This window comes from Lampris incognitus, chromosome 16 (assembly GCF_029633865.1).
Source record: "Lampris incognitus isolate fLamInc1 chromosome 16, fLamInc1.hap2, whole genome shotgun sequence".
NCBI lineage: Eukaryota > Metazoa > Chordata > Actinopteri > Lampriformes > Lampridae > Lampris > Lampris incognitus.
Window position 1 is genome coordinate 20203192 of NC_079226.1, and position 24823 is coordinate 20228014.

A 24823-nucleotide genomic window follows, 5' to 3' on the forward strand; every position below is an offset into this window, starting at 1 on the left:
GGGTGTTGAAATGCTATATTTGTAAAAATCTGGGCAAATACACAATCGTGAGAGGCACAGAAACAGGTTTCCTGAAAGAAAAATGAAATAGCTGCTCATTTGGAAAGGTTATCATGTATTATTTTACTTCTGTTAGTGTACCAAATAAAATGGCACCAGTGAAGTTGTGTCACCTTGGGTGATATCGATATCTGGTCTGACCCATGGACTAACTGGCTTTGGTCTAGTTAGTTTCTTAGTAATAATGCCCTTCTAATTTAAGGTTCACAATCACTTCACACAATGAAATAGTATGGGTATATTATACATTTCCTGAATCTTTACAGTCCTGTGAGTATTCCAGTTTTTGTGTTTTGTGTCCCTGATATTCCTAGATGCCAAAGGGCTAAAAGAAAGTATATAGTTTAGGCGAACATTGCAGAAAGATGTGTGTTATTGACGGGTTGAAGAGCTCAAGTGACCTCTATATTTGTGAGAAATATCCACAACAGGGCTTGAATGAAAGCTAAGAAGGTCCCCTTTAAAATGATACCAAAGACAATATTATAGAACATTGAAAAATGTCCTGACCATGAGGCTAAACCAGGATATGCACCGGCGTCTAAAATGCAATTTACTTTAGGGGGTGGTTAACTTCATGAGCTGATAACTGTGATACAGCTGCCACTCAGGAATGGTTATCATACCAAAATATCATCTACAGACATGGATCCTTTCAAAAATTATAAGTAAGTTTTGCCACCTTGAGTGTACCGAAATAGGAAATTTTGGGCTCTGGCCCATGGACTATCATGCAGCTAAGCTTCATGTAAGGCGGGGGTTCTCAACCTTTTGTAACCCAAGGCCCACTTGGGTATGTGTCAAGACAGTCAGGGCCCACATACCGAGATAAATGTAAAACTTTATAATAAACAAACAAACAAATAAATAAAGGGGTATTCTGACCTGTAAACGATTGCTGTCACTGTCAGCAGCAATTATTGAATTAAATATTCTACTTGCCCTCAGTGAGATACTTAGGGTTGCTTCTGGGAAACGATCAGATCAAGCCAGGATGGGATGGATGAGAGGCTGATTCGCAGAGTAGCATTCAAAGTTACTTGCAGTCTGTTCCTAGCCTTTGATTTTGTGACAGTCACAATGGAAAACCCTGACTCACACAGGTATGTGGTGGTGAAAGGCATCAGAAATTTGATTGCCCGTTGTGACAGAGGGATAGTCATTGGCAGCCAATATCCAGAATGAAGCAAGGTCAACTTGTGTAAGTTGAAGCGTCAGGCTGCTGCCAGCTGATAGTTCCATCAGCTGGTTGTCCAACTCAGTGGGCAGGGCCATGTCTTCAGATGCAGGAGCCACTGAGAATGGGTCAAAAACCCAAAGATTTCCATTCCGGGGTTCTTCTGGGAAGTAATCTGAAAATTTATTTGACAACTGAGTTAAATGCTGGGTGACAACATTGGAAATGTTAACAGGAGGAGAATCTTCCAACGTTTCACTCAGGAGTGGGAACATATTTGTCCCTCTTTGACTCTCCTGTTCCGAAGGATGAGTTTTTTCTTGAACCCCTCAAAAACAAACCCCAAAACACGGTGCTGTTTCTTCCTTGCGTTGACATGTTCAGCTGATTCAACTGATCAAATATGTCTGATAAATAGGCTAGTTTTGCACAAAAGTCATCATCGATGTAATGCTCTGTCAGAGGGGACTGCTTCTCATCAAGAAATGCATGCACTTCTTTTCTCAGTTCAAACAGGCGATTAAGCACGTCCTCTTGAAAGCCACCTTACTTCACTATGATACAAGGGTTGCACATGATCTGCATCCATTCGCTCACACAGAGCAGCAAAACATCTCGAGTTGACTGCGTTTTTTTTTAAACATAGTTGACAGTTTTCACAGCCACATTCATGACGTCATGCAGCTCTAGGGACATCTTCCTTCCCGATGTAAGAAACAATGCGTCCACTTCGCCTCCGGTGCCCTCTCCTGGATTTGCTTGACAACACCACGATGTATTCCTGTCACCGATGCAGCGCCGTCCGTGCAGACACCGATACAATATTTCCAATTTAGTCCCTTTTCAGTGATGTAATTATCAAGGCAGCGGAAGCATTCGTCTGCCATGGTTCTGGTGGAACGCTCTTTGCAAAAAAAAGTAGATCTTCGTGAAAATGACCGTCCAAGCCGTATCTCACAAAAACCAGCAATAAAGCTGCGTTGTTAACGTCAGCGGACTCGTCCAAATGTGGGCTTCGATGTCATCGCTTATATCAACAATTCTCCTACTCGCTGCGTCGGTCGATAGCTCGGCGCGGTCTGGGTTTTCGTTGCCGCTGCCTCCCCCAGTAACTCTCGGCACATTTCCACGGCGCTAGGCCAGATGAGATCCTCTGCGATTGTAAATGCTTTCTTGCTACGAGCTACACGAGCAGCCACCAGGTAACCCGCTTTCAGAACAGCTTTTGATTGCGTTGTTAGCGTACTTATGGCTTTCTGTGGTGCTTGAAGCCCGTCTCGCTTCCTTTGGAAATATTCTTTTGGTTTTCCAACACATCCAGGGTGTTGTGTGTTTAAGTGTCTCTGCAGCTTTAATGGTTTTAATGATTAATTTGAGAGGCCTTCTCCATAATCGACACATTGCTTTCGGCTCTGCATCACTACCTGCCATTGTGAATCCAAACTTAATGTATTGAGGGTCGTATTTTCTGACCGCACGCTTCGGTATCTTAGCTGTTGCAGAAGTATCGCCTCCATCACCGTTTCTCTTTAAAAACCGATGCATCATTTCACTGTAGTCGAAACAGAATATAAATGCTTGCTTGCGCTCTCCTTCAGACACCGGAACTAACAGCGACAAAACGTTTGTCTCTAACTGATGACGTTCGAGTCATGCGCAGTTATTTTCATTATTCGTTAATTTAAAAAAAGGTTGTGTATTTCAGTTAAAAATATATATTAACAAAAATCCCTGGGCCATTAAGATATTGTGTAATTAGACGTGAAATCACTACTTGACAGACAAATATTTTAATTCTGGCTAACTGTTTGGGCAGTACCTCCGCGTCCCACTGGGTGGAGCTGTGCGGCCCACCAGTGGGCCGCGGTCCACCGGTTGAGAATGGCTGATGTAAGCTATGTATGGGAGCCCTGCTAGAAGCTGGGTGTTTGAACTGTAAAATAATTAGATGTATTTAATTTTTGATGTGTTTATGTTGAATTCATGTACTTTGAGGTATACTGTGAATTGTGTTATTATGTACAGTTGTTCTAAGTTAATGAAAATTAATGAAAAAACAAAATATATGGACAATAGCGAAATCTATGGACAATAGCAAAAACAAAGCTGATTATTTTATGCTGTAGCTTCAAACCGATGAAGTCAAGTAAATTGCCACAGTCACTCCTTCACATTAAAGGCAAGGCAAGGCAAGTTTTTTTTTTTTTTTTTGTATGGCACCTTATCATCGCAGAGGTCATTCAAAGTGCTTCACAGGCAAAAGATAAGAAAATAAAACTTTATAAAAGCATAAAATAAGATAAATAAAAGTAAAGACAAATTTCATAAAAGCACAGACATGTTTAAAACTGATTTAGTAAAAGAAATAAAAGTGCCATAAAAACCGATTAATTAAAAGAAACAACAATCGGAGCAGAATATATACTATATATAGCAAAATATACCAAACACACACACACACACACACGCACACCAAGAAGTTAGCCATAGGCTGTTTTAAAAAGTAAGGTTTTTAACCTGCTTTTAAAAGTGTCCAACTGGGGTAGGCAGTTTTTTTTAAGGCGTCATTGGGCAAAAAGTCTATAATAACCTTTCAGCATACTGTAACTCAAGTATGAGAGAAAAGTAGACTTCTGTACCTCCTCTTGGCTCTGTATTAAGGCTTTAGAAAATCTAGCCCGGAACGGAAGAGTGTAGCCAATCACAGGTCATTTCAGAGAGAGGGTGTTCCTATTGGCTGTTCTACAAATGCAGATGCTCGGGTATGTACGTGATCAATTCGTGTCCGCCCTGCCTCGCTGGTCACTTGTGGTTGTAACCCTAACCCTAAAAATCAACAAGACCAACTCGAAATGGCTGTTCACATCTGTCTTATCAGAGGTAATGTTACATGCACCAAGACGAACATCAACAGCATCGCATAGCCTGGAATGGCGGCCACATATTCATACACACACAGACACAACAGCATTATTAATCAGGTGTATGGGCCGCTGACACCGGGGCAACTTCCGCCCCGTCAGCCCTCGGAGTGCACGACAACTGATGCCGATAGCGCCACTGGAGCAGGCGGACCCTGCTCCAGCGGCGAGGTCCAGACTAGAAAAGAGGCTTACATACACACCGCCTATGTTTGGGGTGTTTAAGGTCCCAGCATGTATTTTTTTCCCATGTAAATCTGATGTATAGCACGTTCAGATAATTAAATAATGAGTTTGTTATCAATTTTCCATGGACAACTTGAAAGCATTAAAGTTGGGATTTGGAAGTGATAGCATGTCTCTAATATGATTGAATTTTGGTGGTGGGGCTACACTTTTATTCAGCCTGTATTTGGATTAAATACTGTGGGGGAGGAGAGCTCTTTTGCCGCAAATGGAACAAGCGTTGTGTGTGCGTAATGGCCAGTCAGCGACCTGTGTGTGGTCAGGATAGGGGGGGCTTTGGAGATCATCTTGTTCTGGGCACGAGTAAGACACACTTGAACATAGCCACATAAACCACACACACACAAACACAGTTTTGTGCTTGTTTTTGGCATTCATTGAACGTGCTTATTTTTGGTGAACGTTGAACTGAACCTATGCGTTTGCAACGAATGGACGTGAATGTGAGCATCATTCACTCCCGCTAGAGCGAACGACGCTCACGCGCTGTGTTTTACAGCATCGGGCATGCTGGCATGGCTAGTGCAACTGGCAATTCAGATGCAGCTACTAGTACTGCTGAAGCCAGTTCATATGTTCTCTGCTTCCAGTGTGGGAAGATGGTGGCGCGAATTCAAGTTTGCAGCGGCCTCACCCAGTAGTGGTGTGGGAAGATGGTGGCACGAATTCAAATTTGCGGCGGCCTCACCCAGTACCATTCATGCAGTGTCTTTGTCCACGTCTGCATCTTAAGTTTTGTCTTCGTTTGATGGCTGGGAGAGCTGGCGCTGGATCGGCTGGGAGAGCTTGGTCTGCTGCATCCTTTGGGCCCAGGGACCATGACTTTGCCTAGAGTGCGTCGGAGGAGGTAACACCGAGGGCGGTCTGAGAGGATGCGGATGCGGGGCAGGCTAAGCTAACTGGTAGCCGATGCAGACAGACTGGCAGTTCTGATAACACCGAGGGCAGTCTGGCGGCAGCCTCGCCTGGTGTTGACTGTGGTGTTTTTGATGTCATCGTGTGGAGTGTGGGGAGGTGTGTCGAGGGTGTCTGGCTGGGAGAGCTGGCGCTGGATCAGGTGGGAGAGCTTGGTCTGCTTCGTCCGGTGGGCCCACGGACCACGGCCCCTGCTTGGAGCTGCGCCCAAGGAGAAAACGCCGAGGGCGGTCTGACAGGACGCGTAAGCAGGGCGGGCTAAGCTAACTGCTAGCCCATGCAGACCGGCAATTCCGACAGTTCTCCTAACTGGCGTTCGTTCCCTTGGACAGTGTTTCATGTATGCAAGTGCATGAAGTGAAATGACAGTGTTCCTGATCCCGGATACAGTACTCAAGTAAATGTACTTGATTACTGTCCACCCCTGTGTATGGGCAATATAGTATATAAGCTATAATGTATGGTCATGATAATTATAATAATGACAATCATGTAATGTATGGTCATGATAATTATAATAATGACAATCATGTAATGTATGGGCATAGGTTGCTGATTAGTCAACCTTAACCAAACTCTGCATAATAGCAACGTACCTGTTGTGCATACATGCTTATCTCCAGTGTCCTGTTGTTCCATTTATTTCTGTCTTTTTTTTTTCTTTTTTTGTTGTATTTTTTTTGTGTGAGTCAGCAAGTACTAGAAGCTGCTGTGAACTGGAGTAAAATTCCTTGTGTGCATGGGCACACTTTGCCAGTAAAGCTGATTCTGATTAATCCAAATGACAGCGTTTCCATGTTGGTTGTAAATGCTCAAATCAAAGGAGTATTAACAGTGGTAAAACAAGTACCACATCCTCTGCACAGATAAAAGCTGAGGCAGATAGAGCTGCACGCATTACAGCTTTAAAAGAAAGACATGCTTTGGAAGCGCTGGAGCAACAACTGAGGAGGAAAAGAGAGCAGCTTGATTTGGAAGCTGAACTAGCTGCATCCACTGCTAAGTCGCAATATTACTGGCCTCTGATCTGAAAAGTTCTTCTCAAGCACCCTAAGATGGCATGAATTCAAGTCAATTTTATTTGTATAGCCCATTATCACAAATTACAAATTTGCTTCAGTGGGTTTTATAGCAATACAACATCCTGTCCTTAGACCCTCACATTGGATAAGGAATAACTCTCTAAAAATTCCTATTTTGAAAAGGAAAATGGAATCCGTCAATGTCTTAAACCCTATGGCAAAGGAATACAAGACTGAATCATTGAAATCAACACAATAAAAGACTTGACAAAATGGTAATTATCACCTAATAACTCGCTAGCAACGGTTGTGAGACCAAAGGAAACTGGGCAGTGGTTTAAATCTGCTTCAAAACATCAAATGGTCATGTTGTAATGTTTAAATGGCAGTTCCTGTAATAAAGCCAACTCAACTAATGAGTAAGTCTGCATCTGATAATTGATATTGAAAGATATCAAATTTGGTGACGAGGATAAGAGCCTAATACAGCAAGACAACGAGTGCCGTGTGTGCTAGCTTAGCAAGTGAGGTGAAGTTAGGCTATTGCTAGTAAGCAATAAGGGAGCTGCTGATGGTGTTCTGTTGCAGGTTGGAATTCGTTGTAGTTTTAATCCATCAGCAGATTATCACCATGATGGTGTGGGAATGGATGATCTGCCTAGTGAGAAGGGTTCTCAGCTCTGTCCTACATCAGCAGAGGTTGAATGATGATGGATTTCATACAGTTTTCAGTGTAGTGGAGGCCATTTTGAATGATCTCTGATGAGTCCAATTAACTGGAACCCCTCACGCCTAACCATCTTCTTCTCTTGACGGGTAAACCAGCTTTGCCACCTGAAGTGTTTGAGCCTCATGACCAGTATGTGAAGACGATAGAGTCAGGTACAATACCTCTCAGATCTTTTCTGGAAGAGATGGATATGGGAGTAGCTGCCTTTGCTCCAAGAGAGGCAAAATTGGAACCAGAAAAGGAGTTTGGTTGTGGGAAATATTGATTATGAAGGTGGTGAGGGAGAACATGCAGGTGGCTGGCATGACAGAGGAAGACGTAGAGGACATGAAGAGATGGAAATGGATGATCTGCTGTGGCAGCCCCTAACAGGAGCAGCTGAAAGTAGTAGTAGGTTGCTGGAGATATTATGGCAATCTTGTATTCTTGACCACTTGGCAAAGTTCTGACTAGAGCCACCATCATTGAAAGGCCAGTGACAAAACTCTGTTACATGGAGTGTAGATTTGTTTCTGTACTGGACTTGGCTGCAAGTTGGTGTATTGCAACATTTTGGCTTCTTTTGTTGTATTTTGTTTGAATTGTTATGTCTGCCTGCCATTAACAATTAGGGGCTAGTGTGTAGAAGCCAAATATGTTGTTGGAATAACCAGGTAATTGTTATTTACTGTGTGAACATTGCATGTCGCCTTGCTGGTATCTTGGGATCAGGTATACAGGTAGGAAATTCCCTGTTGTCATCAGGTGTTTGACCCTGGAGGGGCAAAGGGTTTTTGACTGCTGTAGCGCTAAACGTTTGTCATGCTGTAAGTTGTGTTTTTTGGTTTATTGATGGAAACTGAAAAATTTACTTTATTCACATTTATGTATGGAGGAAGCAATAGAAATAATTTAACCAAAAAAATAGCCTGCGGTTTCTGTACTGAGCGCAGCAAATGGTAGCGTATGGTATCATCAAACCAAAGTGAAGTTTGTCAGCCAGGTCACTCCTGGGTTGGACATCTCAGTAGCTCTAAGTAATAGACTGAGCTCCTACAGACACCGCATTGGCCGCTGGGTGTTGGAAATTTAAATCTGTTACATTGATATACCTTTTTATGCCAGTTTGTGTTTGCAAGAGAAAAAAATGGGGGCGGGTTCTTGCTATGTTGTTTTTTGTCACTGTAAATCACAAAGTAGTTTGGATTCAAGAGGGAAGAGATGTCGTGAAGTGGCTGTTGTATGTTATTGCAGTCCAAGACCAATAGAGGGCTATACTGCTATCGGCATTGTGGGATTATGTAGGGTCATGTGCAGAGTGTATATGGATGAGCCAGAAGAGGGTGTGACCCCCATGATGGTCATGTTGTAATGTTGAAACGGTGGTTCCTATAATAAAGCCGGCTCAACTAAAGAGGAAGTCTCTGCATCTGATAATTGGTATCCAAAGATATCACATTTGGTGAAGGATAAGAGCCTAATAGTGTCATGGAAATTTACCTGTAAATGCTCTGGACTCAGAAACAATTACACGAAACGATGGTTAATGTTAAAAGACACATAGTATTGTAGAATACAGGACAAAACAAGACAAGGAAAATCGTATAATACAATAGGAAAACACCGCCCTGCATTCCCCCACTGTACCATATAGAAGAACACAGGTCAGATCCCAATGGGCCCCATCCCTGTATTCTCACTGACCAAAGGAGTCGCCTCCCCTATATTGCTATTGCCCTAGGCAAAGAAACAACTACCCATTGGCCAACTTAAATCATACCATCCATCCTTTGGCTGAGACATTAAACCGAGGTCCTGACTCACTGTGGTCATTAAAGATCCCATGGCACTTATTCCAAAGAGGGGGTTCCCCAGTGTCCTGGCAAAATTCCCAACCTGGCCCTCTCCATCTGGCCACCTAATCATCCCCCTATATCAGCGGTCGGGAACCTATGGCTCGCGAGCCATATATGGCTCTTCCGGTGACGGCATATGGCTCCCAGACAATTTTGAGTTGAAAATTATTTTTTTTTCAAAAAAATCAGTTTGGAACTGATTTTAAAATACTTGTGATATTTCTTAATAATACTGTGTCATTTTAAAGTAAACAGAAATTAGTTTTGAAGATAAATTTCACGGGTCACCCGTGGGTCGGGTCGGGAACCAATGGCTCGCGAGCATGTCCGGGTCATTGTAAAGGTGAAGAAATCAATTTTATCAGATAGCCAACTAGTTTATCCGCTTCAACCCTTGTAACGGAAAAGATGGCGAAAAGAAAAAAAGACGATGATTACCGTGCATTCCAGGCTGCGTGGACAGAGGAATTTGCATTTGTGGAGAGAGCAGGATCTGCGGTATGTCTAATATGCAATGATAAAATTGCATCGATGAAACGGTCAAATATAAAGCGGCACTTCGATACGCACCATGCTTCATTTGCATCGAAATATCCAGCGGGGGACAGCAGGAAAAGGGCATGCGAGGAGCTACAGCGGAGAGTGCAGACGAGTCAGCAGCAACTACGTGTGTGGACCAAGCAAGGTGACGGGAATTCCGCTAGCTTTGCGGGGGCTTTGGCAATAGTAAGGAATGGAAAGTCATTCACAGATGGCGAGTATGCCAAAACATTCATGCTTGATGTGGCCAATGAACTGTTTGATGACTTCCCAAATAAAGACAAGATAATCAAACGAATAAAAGACATGCCCCTGTCAGCAAGAACTGTGCACGATCGTAGCATCATGATGGCAAATCAAGTCGAGGAAACACAAATTAAGGACATAAACGCCGGGACATACTTTTCTCTCGCGTTAGATGAGTCAACAGACGTTAGCCATCTATCTCAGTGCAGTATCATTGCCAGGTATGCTGCAGGTGACACACTGCGTGAGGAAAGCTTGGCTGTTTTGCCAATGAAAGGGACAACAAGAGGAGAGGATTTATTCATGTCTTTCATGGAGTTTGCTAAAGAAAAAAAACTACCGATGGATAAACTTATTTCTGTCTGTACTGATGGTGCACCCTGTATGTTGGGGAAGAACAAAGGATTTGTAGCGCTTCTCCGTGAACATGAAAAGAGAGCCATCCTAAGTTTTCATTGCATCCTGCACCAGGAGGCGCTTTGCGCTCAGACGTGTGGCCAGGAGCTTGGTGAGGTGATGTCGCTGGTCATTCGAGTGGTCAACTTTATTGTTGCCCGAGCTTTAAATGATCGCCAGTTTAAAGCTCTGTTAGAAGAAGTTGGGAATCATTATCCCGGTCTGCTTTTACACAGCAACGTGCGTTGGTTGTCAAGGGGGAAGGTGCTCAGCCGTTTTGCAACTTGCCTGAGTGAAATCCGGACTTTTCTTGAAATGAAAGGCGTCAAGCATCCTGAGCTAGACAACACTGACTGGCTCCTGCAGTTTCACTATCTCGTGGACATAACTGGCCATCTGAACCAGCTCAATGTGAAAATGCAAGGTATTGGAAATACAATCTCATCCCTTCAACAAGCAGTGTTTGCATTTGAAAGCAAGCTGGAAGTCTTTCTCAGGGACATTGAAACAGGTCGTCTTCTGCACTTTGAAAGACTGCAACAATTTAGAGATGCATGCTTAGCAAGTGACTCCACTCAACATCTGGATCTCCAGCAGCTAGCTGGCTTTACGTTCAATCTCCTGCAGTCATTCAAAGCACGTTTTGGAGAATTTCGTGCGCGCACTGGTCTTTTCAAGTTCATCACTCATCCACATGAGTGTGCAGTGGACAAAATCGACCTGACATGCATCCCCGGGGTCTCTATCGGAGACTTTGAGCTGGAAGTTGCTGACCTGAAGGCATCAGACATGTGGATGAGTAAGTTCAAGTCACTTAATGGAGAGTTGGAAAGTCTTGCGCGACAGCGAGCAGAGCTGGCGAGGGAACACAAGTGGACAGAAATTAAAAATCTTCAACCTGAAGACCAGCTGATTCTTAAAACTTGGAACGAGCTTCCTGTGACATACCACACAATGCAGCGTGTGAGTATTGCCGTATTGACCATGTTTGGCTCTACATATGCATGTGAACAGTCTTTCTCGCATATGAGGAACATTAAGACCAACCTACGCTCACGTTTAACTGATGGAAGCCTCAACGCCTGCATGAAGCTCAACCTCACCACGTATGAACCAGACTACAAGGCCATCAGCAAAACCATGCAGCACCAGAAGTCGCATTAAAAGTAAGACATATTTAATTTATTATACGTTAAAAATACTATATGGCTCTCAATGAAATATATTTAGAAATATTTGGCTTTTATGGCTCTCCCAGTCAAAAAGGTTCCCGACCCCTGCCCTATATAATTGGCTCAACGTTTCCTCCCTGTTCACCTCAAGCTGATGTGTGGTGAGCGTTCTGATGCAAAATGGCTGCCATGCATCACCCAGGTGGGTGATGCACATTGGTGGTGGTTGAAGTGAGTTAACCCCTTCAATGTGAAGCGCTTTGAGTGTCTAGAAAAGTGTTATATAAATGTAATTATTATTATTATTATTATTATACATTTTCCCTATACGTTGCACAATAGGCTGGTTTAAAGATCTGGTCATCACTAGTTAAGGGGCCATATAGAATTACAAGGAACTGTGAGTTGAGTAAAACATAAACACAAGACTTAGCTGTCTCAGGGAGCCCCCATATGATTTATTTCATGACTGCTCCTTGCAGTACCATAGTAACAGAACAGTGTAAGAGTTCAAGATAAACACAGGCAGGGAGGAAACAGCCCCCCCAACCCCTATCTCAAACATTCCTTACCCATTTCCTCTCTGGGGAGAGATCAGGGCCTAGCACAAGATGACACAGACCCATCATTCAGGAGATTTGGCCAACATGGTATACTAGAGAGACAGTTGCACAATAATACACAATGAAGAATAAATGATAACTCAATGCTTCATGTTAATTTTCTTTCACATTCCTCCTTTATGACTTAGTCATGCTGGGGAACATCTTACCTCACCCAGAATAACAATGAGCCCTGTCTGTCAGTTGCAAGCCAACCAAAATCTGATTACATCAACACACTTAACCCATCAGACAGAAGTCATAGTTACCCCATGTCCACATAGGCCAAATATCTCATCCCAGCTTGACAAAGAACGAGTAAAAAATCTATGGAGAATCTACGTTATCTAAGGGGGAAAAAACCCCGGACCCGATAGTTGAGGAGAAAAAGATTCTATGTGGATGCCCAAAACTCAACACAACAAAATTCCCAGTTACCTTAATCGATAATTATATGATGAAGCAATAAATTAAGTAAACAGTCATATCTCTGAACATAACCCATAACTATAAAGAGTATGACACAAGTACACGTTAATACAAATAACAAAACATAATAGGAGTACATATTCACCATGTGGACCAGAGACGGTCCCTTTAAGACAGTGGGTTCAGGGGTCAGCAGGGGGGATTGTGGGTAGACACGTGGCTGAGGTTTTGCTATTGTGAACTGTTCACTTGAAGTTGGTTGGAGGAAATAAACGACCCCACGGCTGTGTGGTCAAAAGGAGAAGTGGTCTCATCTCCTTCCTTTCATCCTCCACATTGGTGACCCCGACGTAAACCATGGAAAACGAAGCTACCAGTGCAGCGGCAGTGGCTAATGCCGTCTCGCTCAAACTGCCAGACTTCTGGGAGACGGCTACGGCATCATGGTTCGCTCACATCGAAGTCCAGTTGGGTATTAGGAATGTCATTCCCCGGTCCGTTACGGAAACCTGATTTGCTCAGCGCATGCGCGAAAATGCGTCTACTTCCTGTCGGCAGTATGTCGAAGCAACTTACGGCTCGGCAGTATGTCGAAGCAATTTACGGAACTGTCTGAGACCTGTCACTCTTACGGAAACAATTTGTTTTACGCATGCGCGAAAATGTGTCTACTTCCTGTCACCGCTATAATTTTAGGGCATTGTCGAAAAAGTGTCATCCTTCGCCTGATATGGATGCGTTTTTTTGGGTTTGCCTGATATGGATTATTTTGCCTTTACTACGATTTGCAGGAATACCGCCTAAAAGGCGAAATTGCCTCCAATGTTGATCGCGCAGACCAAGTAAAATTGAAACGGGCATCTTCAGTTAGTTAGGGTAATTTTTTTTTAACAATACTTTATTCAAACAGTGTAAGCGTTTTACCAGGCTTTTTTGTTAATGGATGACGAAATTGGCTCCATATACAATTAAGGTCAAAATTATTAGCCCCCTTTATGCAATTAAACAAAACCCTTAACTTTTCCATGGAAATGACCATAACCAAAAGTGTTTAAAATTTAATTGCTTCCAAAAGAACAAAGACAAAATCTCCACTAAGCTTAAGATATTTTACTGATGCGGAGAATTGAAACAAGAAAAAACAAAAATGACAAGGCCAAAATTATTAGCCCTCTGACAATTAATAGTTACCTAGCAAACATGCCTCTTTGGGGCCCATGTGGGGCCACTGCGGGCAGGAAGAGGGCCAGTGGGCCCCGTTACCAGCATGAAATGCGGGGCACGTGTGGGCCCCACACTAAAGGCCCCTGATGGGGCCCCAGTGGGCAGCCCACACTAAGCAGAGTGGGCCCCCAGTGGGACCCATTGTGGGCCCGCAGCATGCCCATAGTATGCCCATACTTTGGGCTGGGAGCAGTGGTCCCACACGGGCCCATAGTGCCCCATGTGTACCTGGTATGCTAGTGACATTTATTGACAGCCAGCTCAAACAAAAAAATGAAGGCAATATAAATTATACGAAGAAAGAATTTATTGAAAATTGGAAACAATTGGAATTGAAAAACAAAACTATATACCAAATTAAATGCTTTTATAAAACAGAACAACTAACATAGAGCCACATTTGAACACAATAAGAACATTAAATCTAAAAAAAACCCAAACATTAAATCTATTTATCTTTTGCTCCTTTTGCTCCTTACTCCGTCTCTATCCCTGGCATTTCGGAGCCACATTTTGATGGCAGCTTCCACCTCGGATGCTGTGGCCCGGCTGCTTTTTGTCACAGCATCTGAAGAAAACAACAATTGAAATGTAAGTGCACAGTATGAGTTAGCCACAGGTAGAGCATTTAATCTAGCCTGGGATCAGACTATATGCAGCATTAGGCATGGGCGGTAAATAAAAAGTTTGAGTACCGCTTACCCTAAAGCAGTTGTAATCTTAAAACGTTTTAACTGTACTGTCAACAGGGGGTTGACCTCAAAGGTCAAAACTGCTGTGGGCCCCGCATGGGCTAACCCATGGAGGGCCCATGTGGCCTTACTGTGGGCAAGACCACAGTTGGGCTTGCCCACAATAAGCCCACATAGGTGCCTCAAAGGGCAAAACTGCTGTGGGCCCCACATAGGCTGACCCACAGGGGGCCCATGTGGGCTTACTGTGGGCAAGACCACAGTGGGTTGCCCACAGAAAACCCTCATGGGGGCCTCAAAGGGCAAAACTGCTGTGGGCCCTGCATGGGCTGACCCACATGGGGCCCATATGGGCTTACTGTGGGCAAGAGCACAGTTGGGCTTGCCCACAATAAGCCCACATAGGGGCCTCAAAGGGCAAAACTACTGTGGGCCCCGCATGGGCCAACCACATGGGGCCCATGTGGGATTAGTGCGGGTTTGCCCCTGCCCACATTGACCCACAGTAAACCCACATCTACCCATAGTGGGCCCATACAGGCATGTTTGCTGGGCAATAGTGTAAACCTTTCTGACTCACAACTGACAACAACCTCTTATGGTAGTTCATAACTAGGTTGGCACATGTCTCTTGAGGGGTCTTAGCCCATTCTTCCATGGCAAATTCATCCAGCTCACCCAAATTGCATGGTTTTCCAGGACATTAACCTTGAGCTCCCGCCCCAGATTCTCAATAGGATTGAGATCTGGGCTCTAAGAGGGTCACTCCAGGACCTTGATTTTGGTGTCCTTCAAAAAGTTTTGGACAAACTTGGATGTATGCTTCGGGTCATTGTCTTGCTGGAAGACCCAGGGGCAACCTAAAGCTAGACTGGCAGCAGATTTCTTTACATTATCCTTCAAAATGTCAACATAATCATCTTTCTTCATGATCCCATGCACCTGAACAAGGTTCCCTGTGTCTGATGCAGCAAAACAGCCCCACAGCATTATGCTCCCACCACCATGTTTAACTGTGGCAACTGTATTTTTAGGGTTGAAGGCCCCTCCCTTCCTTCGCCAAACAAAAGCACCACCCATGTGCCCAAACAGCTCAAGTTTAGTCTCATCAGACCAAAGGACAGACTTCCAAAACTCATGCCCATGTTTCAAATGTTCATGGGCAAACTTCAGTCTGGCTTTGATGTGCCGCTGTGTGAGCAATGGAGTTTTTCTTGGACGATGACCTCGAAGCCCACCACAATGAAGGGCCTTCCCAACAGTTTCCCTTGAAACTTCTAGTCCAGAAGAGGCCAGTTCAGCAACAATCATCTTGACAGAGATCCAGGGATTGTTGTTGACATCTCTGACTATTTTCCTCTCCAAAGTTTTGGGAATCTTGCACTTTCGACCACGCCCAGGTTTGTTTCTAATAGAAGTTGTCTCCTTGTGCTTTGCAATGATGCAACGCGCAGCTGTTCTAGACACTGTAAAATGCTTGGAAATGGCAGTATAGCCTTCCCCTTTAAGAAGAATGTCCACTATATTCTGAGTTCCAGACTGATTTCTTTACTATTTGGCATGATGCAATTACTTCTTACCAAGAATTTAAGCGTAGTCCCTCTCAATCAAGTGTTCAAGTGCCACTAGCCCTGTTCATTGGAGTCCCTTAAGTAAAGTTCAATGCTGATTGATTGCTCAGGTGTGGTTTGAAAGCTGATTGATTGCTCAGGTGCGTTTTGAAAACAAAAAGTCACATGGGGGGCTAATAATTTTGACCACCCCTGTTACGTTCCCCGTTAAAGGTCCAGGGGAAGAGGGGATGTAACAAAGAAAATAAAAGTGTCCTGGGGGAATAAGGAAGGTGGGAGGCAGAACCAGGTGTAAAAACAAATAATTTCTTTACAAAAATTAACCTTCAGTCAAAATATAGAATAAAAAGGCCACTAAAGATGCTGGCTCTTAACTAACCAGGCTTAGCTAACAAAATAAACTCCAAAAAAATAAACAAACAAGAACAATTATGAGTTTTACGCTCCGTCTCAAGGAGTAATGGATATCAACACAAGAGCTCGCTCTCTGGTTGACAACAATGGCCCATTGGCCGTCTCTCTCTCACGCTGGCTGCCAACAATGGCCCACTGGCACTTTTGGGTCTCTCTCTCCAAGGTGTATACCCAGCAGATGAGCAATTGGGGTCACTGGGCTCAATCAGCAGCTCCACAGGAGGTGGGGCATTACCTGGAGAGAGAAAATTAGACACGCGGCACTAGGGCCGTAACAACCTCAATTTTCCCTGCATTTGGTATAAAGCAAACCTGAAGAATTATTTTACGTTCCAAAATGTACCAAATAGGGGCCTTAACATTGAAAATTTTTTACTATGTAAAGTTTTATGAATGATGCAAACATTGTGCATAATTTTAGGGAAATGTTCCATAGTTCCTTGGGGGCTAATAATTTTGACCTTAACTGTATCATTCTTTATCAAAACAGGAAAAAAGGGTATATTCAATAAATAAAAGTGTAATCTTATATTTCATTAGTGCTATGTGTTAGACGTTCTTTACAAAAACAAGAAAAATGCGTTTTTATTTTATATGAAAAAATGTATAATCTATTTCAAAATGAATAAAAACAAAGATAACACTATTTTATTCAAATCCCAGGCACTACCGTAAATTGCTTCGACAGACTGCCGACAGGGAAGTAGATGCATTTTCGCGCATGCTTAAAACAAATCTTGTTTCCGTAATGGATCGGGCAATGACAAGGAACATCACCGTGGATGAGACCAAGTACTGCTATGTCGTGGCGACACTCGGAACATTACGGCATCATGGATATGGGGCCTGCTGCAAGCTCCTCCGCGCATGGATAAGTACGGCACAATTAAAAGACACTTGCTGCAGGCTTTTGAGCTAGCAGAGGTGGAGCGGGTGGACTGGTTGTTTTCGCTGCAAGGCTTGGGAGACAGCAAACCATCGGAACTAATGAACAAGATGCTGACTATGCTGGGTTTGTGCGACCCCGCCTTCCTTTTTAGCCAGCTGTTCCTCCGTCAGCTCCCCTCACACATCCGTGCTGCCTTGGCTAGCTCCAAGTTGTCCACCACCAACAGCTTTCGGGAGTTGGCCGCGGAGACTGACAGGATTTTTCTGGCCAGCCGACAGCAATGTGCAGCAGCTCTGCTACCTGCCCACGCTCTTCCACCACCGCCAGTTGAGGCTGCGGGCTTCGCCGTGGCAGCAGTTTCTCATTGGCAGCAGGACTCAGGGGGACTGCTTCTACCATACTAGGTTTGGAGCCAAAGCCAAGCGATGCTGTGCACCATGCTCTTTGAGCGGGGCGGGAAAAGCCAGGGCCGGCGCTCAGTAGTAGCCTTGAGCATTGGCCAGGAAGGCAGGCTACTGTTTATTCAGGGCACCATTTCCGGCCAGCGATTGCTAGTTGATTCGGGCACGCAGCGGAGCATCCTGCCTGCGACTCCAGGCTGGCGGATATGGCCCCTACATGGATGCTGCCAACGGCACCCCCGTCCGCACCAATCGGTCTTTTGGACTTGGGCCGTTTCCAAGGGCAACACGATGTCGGGCGCCATCTTCCAAGGATCAGAGGCATTGTGACATCACGACCAAAGATCGATGACACGAGGTATGTGGAGGTGGTTTTTGGAGGTAGGCAGTTCGGCTGGGACTTTGTTATGGCGAAGTTGTCCATTCCCCTCCTGGGTGCGGATTTCCTGTGTGCTTATGGACCGTTGGTGATTGGTAAGAACCGCTGCTTGATTGATGCTGTCTCCTTCTACTGCTACCCATGTACACTGGGATAGACGCGTCCCATCGGCTTGTCCAATATGCTTGCTACCGGAGAGGAATTTCAGCATCTGCTCGCTGAGTTTCCGGACCTGAGTTTCCTGACGTTCACCATGGCCAAAGCCACTGAGCCATGGTCTGGGCACCTGCAGCACCAGCTCTCTTACATCTCGGCGTTCACCACTAACATCCGGTCCGTTGCCGGCAAGGACAACTTCATCGCTGACTGCTCCCAGGTGATGGTTGGGGCCATCCACTTGGAACTCGACTACACAGCCATGGCTGCAGACCAGGCTGCTGACACAGAAATGCAGGGCTACTGGACCGCTGACACTGGGCTACAGTTGAAGGATGTTGTGTTCAATGACACCGGGGCGCCATGCTTCTCTGTGACATCTCCACGGGTCAGCCCTGGCCCATAGTGCCCACTGGCTGGTGGCGGCGGGTTTTTGACACCATCCATGGCCTTTCACACCCAGGCGTGAAGGCATCAACAAAGTCGATGGGGGCCAAGTTCATGTGGCATGGCCTCAGGAAGGATGTCAAGGACTGGGCAGGCACCTGCGTGCCGTGTCAGCGCTCCAAGGTTCACCGCCACACCAAGGCACCCCTGGTGCTGTTCCTTGTGCCCGAGAGGCGTTTCAACCATGTCAATGTGGACCTAGTGGGACCCCTTCCCTCCTCCCGTGGTTTCACTCACCTCTTCACCATTTCAATTCAATTCAATTCAATTTATTGTCATTAAAAACAATGTGCAGGCACATGTTAAAAATGTAATGAGGGCTGTGGCTTCACCAAACAATGCAAGACAGACACAGACATCACAGCAAACACAGTATAATATATACACACATGAAGACCAAAAGCTAAAAATAAGTTAAAAAAGAGCAAGAGCACAAAATATGTAAAAATATCTACAGACATTCAGTGGGTAGCCAGGTTCAGGTGGGCAACAGCTTGTGGAAAGAAGCAGTTTTTGAGCCTGGTAGTGCGGGCTCTGAGGCTCTTGTAGTGCCTCCCAGAGCACATGGGGGAGAACAGTCCATGGTTGGGGTGGGTGGGATCTCTGCTGATGCTGAGACCCCTTCGAAGGCAGCGTTTGTGATAAATGTCTTTTATGGCTGGGAGCGGGGAACCGTTGATATGATGGGCTGCCTTGACGACCCGTTGCAGAACTTTCTGGTCTACTGAGGTGCAGTTGCCATACCACACTGAGATGCAGCTGGTCAGGATGCTCTCTATCTAGGCCATCATTTCACACCAGGTATACTTTTTATTCCTAATGGCTATGGTTGTGGGTGATTATCTAATTCTTCTGCACTTATAACCAGTTTTCTTTGATTCTATCAAAACTCCTATCAGTGAAGTCGTTCATGTCTTTACATCTGCTGTAGGTACCCCTAACCCTTCGCCTAAGGCTCTCCAACCGCTATGCGACACTGTCTGACTACACCAGCCGAAGCTCCTGTTCCGAACCCCTCACTTACAGTGATGTGTGCTGACACCGCAGCTTCCACACCTCCTGTAGCTAGCAATGTTCAGGTGGCCTGCCACTCCACTGCAAAGCCAAATCACCGGCCCTCATCTCGGCTAATGACTTCCCATCGTAAGACTCTGAGAGAGGCCCGACTCAGAAATGAAAGTCTTCCTTGCCCCAAGTCGGCAGGGAATCCCTTTCACAGGTCTGTTGTCGCTGCCTCGTCACAACACTTGTCAGCCCAGACACCCCTTCATCAGCCAGCGACATTAACACAACCTGTGGAAACATTATGCTCTCTCCAACCCTGAGAACCCACAGCCGTCAGCTCCTCGTCCCCTCTTCTTCTCAACTACATTAATAGTGGGGGATTCCATAATCAGGAGCATCTGTTTCTTTAACACAGCTACACACTGTTTCTCTGGAGCTATGGTCCCTGTCATCCTGGCTAAGCTCCTGGGGCTGTTTAGCTCGCTCCCATCTTCTACCAACCGCATGATAATGCATGTGGGGACTAACGATGCAGTCTGTTTTTATCTCAGGCCCTATTCTGACACTGGCCCATGGAGCAGGGCATTTCAGCAGAATCCTAAGACAGTGCACATGGCTCATCTCCGCCTGCAGAGCTCACAGTATTGGTTTTATTGATAATTTTAATCTGTTTTGGGATTGTCTCTCCTTCTTCAAAGCTGACGGAGTCCACCCAAACAGGCTGGGTAGCCGGATGCTAGTGGCCAACCTGCAGCATGCAGTACAGTCCTCTCCACGTGACTGACTGTTTACATCTTATTCTTCCCTCCTGGAGCCTCCTCTTCCGCTTGTGGTGGCACTCAAAGGTACTGTTCCGCCCGCTGTCTCCCTCCACTGGCCTCATCTGTCCTTGACCCTCTCGCCAGGAATTTTCCCCATACAATTATTAGGCACCATACCTCTCATCCACACAACACATCTAATAGCAGAAACAACAAAAACTGAATATCTGGAGCAAATATCTGCAATTTGCATCCTATTTGTTGTACACCTGTTGGTTTTAATTCTGATTTGACACGAAGCAATTTTGGCCTCTTGAATGTGAGATCGCTGGGTAATAACTCCTTTATCATTAATGATGTTATTGTTTCTAATAATATGGACTGTTTTGTGATTACTGAGACATGGCTGTCCCCAGGGGACACTGTTCCCCTGATTGAGGCTAACCCCCCTGATTTTGCATATTTTCACACTCCCAGGCCCTCTGGTAGAAGGGCTGGCCTACCTGTTTTTTATAAGTTATGTCTTAAGTACCATCCTGTTACTTTTGGTAATTTTATCTCATTTGAGGTTTTATGTTTTTTAATCACTGGCCCTCCCCCTTTACGCTGCATCTTTATTTATAGGCCCCCTAATTCAGTTAGTTTTATCTCTTGAGTTTTCTGATCTTTTATCTATTGTCATGCCAAAATATGACAGGGTGCTTATTTTTGGTGATTTATTATTCATGTGTGTTGTCCTTCCCATTCCCTCACCACAATTTTTTTCTGGATCTTATAGATTCTTTAAACCTCATTCAGTCTGTTAAAGGGGCCACGCATTCCAAAGGCCACATTTTAGACCTTGTACTCTCATCTGGTTTCTCTCTCGAATATCTCAATCTGGTGGATATACCTGTATCTGACCATAAAGCTGCCATTTTCAAAGTCCCATTACAGCACGCTGCTCCTAGTCACTATCCTTAAACACGCTCTCGCATTCTCAACACTGGCTCTGGAGTTAAATTCTGTGATGTTTTTAATTCTTCATCCTTTAATCCCTCTTTATCCCCCCTCAATCAATATGCATTATTAAATTCATTCAATGATCAGTGCCTATCCATCCTCAACCAAATTGCACTGTTTAAAACTAGGAAACAAAACTCAAATAACCTCCCCTGGCTGAATGATTACACTCGTGCCCTTAGAGGACTCTGTAGAAGAACAGAACGACAATTGAAGGTCAACAAGTCTGAATTAGCACATAACACCCTTAAAAACCAAATGTTAATATACCAGAAAGCAGTTAAGGATGCGAGATCAGCGTTCTTCTCTCAACCAATATCAAAAAATAACCACAATCCTAAAATTCTCTCCAGCGTTATTGATTCTGTTATTAATGGTCCCTTCACTTCTCTTTTTAAACCTGATGTTGAGTTGTCTGAAAAATATCTCACTCATTCTGTAAATAAGGTAGAGAATATTAGGTTCCAAATCCAGCCAGGCTCTTGCATTTGTTCCATTCCCCATGTTAATTCTGCCTCTTTCACTCAGTTTCAACCAATTACAATTTCAGTGTTGGAGCGTACAGTCTCCAGTATGAACCCCCTCCTCATGTATCCTAGACATCATTTCCACTAAGCTGCTCAAGGAGGTATTTTCTCCTTTCAGCCCCATTATTCTGCAAATTCTTAATAATTCTCTGGCCTCTGGTTCTTTTCCAGACAGTTTTAAGCATGCCATCATTCACCCATTGCTGAAGAAACCCAATTCAGATCCCCTGTCCCTCAGTAACTACAGACCAATCTCCAAATTGTCTTTTCTATCTAAGATTCTGGAGAGAGTAATTTCTTCTCAGTTGATGTCTTTTATGAACACTAATACTGTTTTTAATAGTTTCCAGTCTGGTTTTAGAGTACGTCATAGTATTGAGACAGCTCTAGTTAAGGTCACTAATGACCGACTTCTGACTGCAGACAGTGGTGACTACTCGATTTTAGTTCCTTTAGACTTAAGTGCTGCCTTTGACATAGTCGATCCCAACATCCTCTTACATCGCTTAAAGACTTGGGTTGGCATCAAGGGCTCGGCACTTAGCTTATTACGCTCTTACCTTGCCAAAGGAACTTTTTTGTTGTTCTGGGTTACTCTACCTCCTCGGTGGCTCAGTTGAGTGAGTTGTGGTATCCGTCAAGGCTCAGTTCTTGGTCCCCTTCTGTTTTCTATATACATGCTGCCCCTTGGCCAGGTCATTCAAAATCACGATGCACTCTACCATTTTTATGCTGATGACACTCGGTTATGCATGCCACTAAAACCCACAGATCCTAGTGCCCTAGCAATTCTCCCAACTTGCCTCCCTGACATTAAAGCCTGGATGTCCGAAAATTTTCTCAAATTTAATGATAAGTCTGAGGTCATTCTGTTCAGTCCCGAAAATTCCATCAGCCCTTTTGCTACTAATCTTGGTGGTCTGTCAGGTAGTCTTGGAGTAATATTCAATGCTAACCTCAGTTTTGATAATCAAATCAAACATGTTGTTCAGTCATGCCTTTTCTAGCTCAAGCTAAACTCCAAAATTAGGTCATTTTTATCAATTGCCGATCTGCAAAAAGTTGGTCATGCTTTTATCTATTCTTGGCTTGACTATTGTAATGCACATTATTCTGGTATCAGCAAGGGCTCCCTCTACCATCTGCAGTTGGTACAAAATGCCACTGCTCGGCTCATTACCGGGGCAAGGAGGCATGATCATATCACTCCTGTGCTTGCCTCCCTACACTGGCTCTCTGTTATATTTTGAATTGGTTTTAAAATTTTACTGCTCACTTTTAAGGCTTTAAATGTTTTCGCTCCTTCATACATTTGTGATTTATTGACTTGGTATATTTTGAATCTCGTCTTAAAGCTTTTCTGTTTGTGAAAGGTTTTACAGATGTTTGATATTTGTTTTTATTTGTACTGTATTTATTTTTACTCTTACTTATTTGATCTTACTCTTATTTTTGCCTTGTCTGGTTTTTTTTGTGAAGCACTTTGTAACATTGTTTTAGAAAAGTGCTATATCAGTGAAATTATTATTATTATTATTATGATGATAATTATTATTATCATCATCATCCTCCTCCTCACTGCCTCCACTCTCCTCCTTTGCCTCCTTCAGCCATTTTACAAAAGGGGCAGCCTTGGCATGGATCTCTTTGGCAAGTTCCTTAGAGACATACTCCTTTGAAACCTTCTCTGCCCAGGCAAATATGACATCTTCCTCTAGCAGGCCTGCGTCATACAGATCTTTAAGTATGATAGGCACACGAGGCAGCAGCTGGGCTTGGTGCAGCTTCACTAGGCACGCAAAGCTTCCTAAAAGATACTTCTGAGCTTTCTTGTTGTGACAGAATCACAGAAAGTGGTGTTTGTATTTCAAGATCTGGTCACGAATGTTCTCATTGAACAGCAGCTCGCTCAGAATGAGTGGGCCCATTGCCTTCACATCCAGACGCTCTGCATCTGCCAAGGTCTTTGTCAGCCCTATCTATTTTTCCATTCTCCCTATTTTGTTTCACAAAATTGTAGAACAGGTTGACCCTCTCCTCCAGGGGCTTTTCCAGGTCCTCACTGAGGGTCAGGTTCTTGGCATAGTCACTGATTTCCTACATATGTCGTCACTGCGCCTCCTCTGTAGTCTCCTCTGCCCAATCCTCGTCATTATAGTCTCTATCCACTGCATCAGGAGCATCTATGTCATTGTGGTTCCCAGCTTCTCCACTGCCAGAGCCATGCTCCTTGTCCTTCATGTCCTTCTTGTTCTTCTTCTCTTTTTCCTTCTTGGCAGATGCTGAGTCACTATTATTCTCTGGAGGGTTTTTGAGGATGAACGTGCAACGTTTGTGTCTGGTGTCTAGCATGCCGCGGTATCCACAGGAGTTGCCAATGATTTGTTTCTTGGATTGACATGTAGATCAGTTTCAGGGTTGTCACACTTGGGACACAGCATACATTTTCTGATGAACCCATCAAGCATGTCCCACAACTTGTTCGCCTCGTGGGATCCATTGACAATGTAGTGGTCATTCTTGACATCAAACTGGGTCTGAGCACCGAATTCACAACCAAAAAAATTGGTTGGATATGTTGGAGGCCTGTTTAGTGCCTTGGCAACATCAATCATGTTGACAGTGACCGTCTTGATTCCATTCCCTTTGCCTTCAACCTTGGCAATCAGACAGAGCATCTTGTTGCGATAAAACTGGTCTGACACACTGCAGTTGACATTGACATACATTTTGGCTGGATGTTTGCACTGTTAGTAAGATAAGAGGTTCTTGAATGGGGATTATTCGGGATCTTCTGTCTGGAAAAGAGGTGATGACCTAAACAACTGCAAGGTGTTTTGCAGGCAAGGTGTTTTATTAATTTCTTGCTTTCAAAGATGCAGAGTTGCGCCGCGGTAGTCCGTATAATGAAGGTGACAGGCTCAACAAAGGAGGATTATCTAGAACAGTGGTACTCACTAACTTTCTTAGGCGAGCCACTTATGAGTTAGACCATTCCTCTAAGAGCCACAGAGATTGCAGATATAACTCGGGTGTTTTTTTTATCATCACTCTCAATATATTT

At 44.3% G+C, this 24823-nt stretch overlaps 1 pseudogene; it reads right to left on the reverse strand.

The window, feature by feature from the left end:
- Window positions 1–23315: 23315 nt before the first annotated feature.
- LOC130126785 (eukaryotic translation initiation factor 5-like) lies at window positions 23316–24488 on the reverse strand (annotated as a pseudogene).
- Window positions 24489–24823: the final 335 nt, after the last annotated feature.